Source organism: Corvus brachyrhynchos, unplaced genomic scaffold (assembly GCF_000691975.1).
Source record: "Corvus brachyrhynchos isolate BGI_N302 unplaced genomic scaffold, ASM69197v1 scaffold220, whole genome shotgun sequence".
In the NCBI taxonomy this organism is placed as follows: Eukaryota; Metazoa; Chordata; class Aves; order Passeriformes; family Corvidae; genus Corvus; species Corvus brachyrhynchos.
Window position 1 is genome coordinate 6,450,347 of NW_008236209.1, and position 3,130 is coordinate 6,453,476.

Genomic DNA, 3,130 nt, shown 5'->3' on the forward strand with positions numbered 1-3,130 from the left:
TCTTTCCTTTTCTAGACAGGAGCTAGGCCAGAGCAGAATTGGTTTTAATGGGCACAGTCCAAGATGTGACACTGCATAACTGTTGAATCAGTGGAAAAAACCTAGAGCAGACAAGTGTTGAACGGTTGATGAAAGTAATTCAGCTGTGGATGCATTCAGATGCAGATACAGGGACAATGTGGAGATGGTATGGGGAGTCTGAGGAGGTGTTCTGTGGAGTGAGGGGGAGTCTGAGGGAGCTGCTGCCAGGGGTGGAGCGGTCGGAGGAGCTGAGGCTGGTGCCTGTGGCCCTAGGCCATGCTCTCACAGGACAGAGCCCTGGAGAGCCTCCAGTCTCATCTGCCTTCCATGGATTTGCGCTGGGTATTTCAGCCTGGGTATCACCCGTGTGCCCAGCCAGGGTCTGGTTGCTGGGGTGGTGCTGAAGATGCATGTGCAGACAGCAGCTTTGTCATATGGAGTTCTGTCTTTGCAAAGCAGAATATTGCACTGTGTCTGTGCTCACACTTGCTCTCAGCAATACCCGACACTGACTCAGGGGTGTCAGGTGGCTGGGGGATAACAAGAGCTGGGTGTTAATATTGAAAGCTGGAGCATCCAGCTTGCATCCAGAGCAGCAGATCCCAAGCAGGGAGCAGACTACTGCCCTGGTAACAGCTCTGGGTTCCAAGGAGTGAGTTTGCTCCTCCAGCTTTTCACAGCAGAGTACACGGTATCCAAACCTCTCTCATGCCTTAGCGGCAGGAAGCAGGTAGAGCCGTTCATTCAGGGATGCTGTTTGCTGTGAGGGGGCTGAGGCAGCTCCCGGCATACAGGGCAGCACATGGGCGGGAGCAAAGCTCCATTTGGAAAAGGAAGAGGCAGCTAAAGCTGGAATAGCAAGGTTCCTGCAACAGGGATGTGGAGCCAGAGCAGCCAGGTGAGGACTACGTGGGGGTATGGGACCAGATGAGGTGGTGGGAGTCAGCTGTAATGCCAAGGATTGAAACAGGATGAAAGAGCTCAGAGAGGCTTCTGAGTACCCACACCAGAAGCTCACGGAAACACCAGCCAATTCCTTTGTAGGTCTCTATGAACACTCGTAATAAGTTCCCACAGAAAAACGGGCACTGGTTTGTGTCTGGGATCTCACACGCTCACTCCACAGATGAGGCTCTGTGCTCCCCTCCGTACAGCCTGAGGCACAGTCTGAATCAACATACCCTGCCACCTCTGAGAGCTGGGATGACAACTTTAATTAAGACAGATGTCCTTTTGCTTGCTTTTAATTTCTCCAGCAATAAGGTTAGATTAGTCACTTTTATTAGGTTGAGTTTATAAGTTCAGCATTGGAGCCGAGAGCATCTTCAGCTCACACATGAGCAAACAGCTCAGATGAGTCTGGAGGAAGAGGGGATGTGGGTTATATGGTACAATCTGAAGACTCAGAGGACAAAATAACTATTCATGAAGTGTTTCTGGATAATTGCTTTTCCACAGCTCATGTTTCAATGCCGTGGTTAAATTAAATAGGTTGACTGTTCTCCTTCCCTGTACAAACCTACTTAAGGTGAGGGTCTGTCAATATCTTGGTACTTTTAGGTTATTTAACTTGGATTTTCAATTAGACGTAAATCAGAGCCTGCACCCACGTCTTAAACAGAGTCGTTTGTGGTGGGTTTAGCTTGGGTTTCAGGTGTTGAAAACAGTATTCTCTGGTACCTGTATAAGTGTCCCTGGGGAGCTTAATGTTTCTTTTAAAAGCAGGATTGGATTCTGGTCAGGATGTAAGGATGAGGTTGATATTTCAAAAAAAGTTCCCTCCTGCAGGCAATCCTTTACTGCTTTAATAATACACGAGCTGCTGCTTTTAATTCATGGGCTGTTATGTCACAGCAAGTCCCTCTGAATCCAGGCAGAGAGGGTGCTCCAGACCTTGTGTTTTGGAGTGGGGAACATGTCCTGCCCCTGCCCAGGGCAGAGCCCAGCAGGCAGTGAGCCAGCCCTGTGCCACCAAACCATAAGTGTGGAGGTTTTTTTCCCTGAGTGGGTGTGGAATCTTCCCTCACTGGAGATACTCCAGAACTGTCTGGACACAATCCTGTGCCATTTGCTTTAAGGATACCCTTGCTGAGCAGGGAGGATGGACCAGATGACCCCCTGTGGGCTCTGCCAGCCTGAACCATTCTGTGATGCTGTGTTGTTCCTCCTCTCCTCATGCAGAGTGAACCAGGGTGTCAGGAGCAAAGCCTGGTCCCAGCACACAGATTTATCCCAAGCCAGCCCAGGCTGGGCCAGAGCAGCCTGACCATGGGGTGTGGGGAGCCATCGGCCACTGCCTGCCCTCCCCAGGCACACACTTGGGACCAAGGAGGTTAAACTAGGGACATGTTTTCCTCTCCCATCCCCCATTTTGGTCTCCCAGGCCTGCTCTTTGGCGTGGAGAAGAAGGAATATACTTTTGGTTTGAATTACCAAAATGAGGCATGTAATCAAAGCAGAATGTTACATTTCTTCATGTTAAGATTTTTCTGGGTGATGCAATAAAGTTGTTTTTCCGTATCAAAGTGTGGCCCAAGGGTGTGGTGACCTGGCATGCCGGTGGGGCTAGCACAGCTCTCCTCCTCTGGGCTGGAGCCAGGAAGGGACCAGCTCCACATCTCCCAGGACAGCCTCTGGGCTCAGCAGCTCAGGCCAACCCTCCACAGTAACTCAGGCTTTAAATCCCTAATAAAACTTCAATTAACATCCCTGGGAAGAACACAAGAGCAGCTGCTTTGAGCCTTGATATGATGTTTCAGCTCTTCAGATGTAATTCTTTTTCAGCTCTTAAAAAAAGCCCTGACATAAATAAGAACTTCTCAATTAATGACCAGTGAGAAAAGGAGATAAAACTCCTCAGTAGCATTGTTTGTATGCCAGTATTTCATCCCAGGTAATTTCCTGGTGCCAAACGCATCATTGTAAGCCAAGAGCTGAAGGGTTTTAGTGTTAGATCTGAATCAATGCAAGGTTGATTTGGGTGTTTCAGGGATTGTACCTCTTCGACGGTGGGAGTCTTGATGTTGCTCAGGAGCTGTCAGCTCCAAAGCCTCAAAGCCTCTCTCATCTGCTCCAGGAGAATTTGCTTCTACAAATTCTCTCTGTTTGT

At 49.2% G+C, this 3,130-nt stretch overlaps 1 protein-coding gene across 1 annotated transcript in view; it reads left to right on the forward strand.

Moving 5' to 3' along the window:
- The window catches only part of OPHN1 (oligophrenin 1), a 47,270-nt gene that overhangs the window by 36,382 nt on the left and 7,758 nt on the right, over positions 1–3,130 (forward strand). The window lies entirely within an intron of this gene.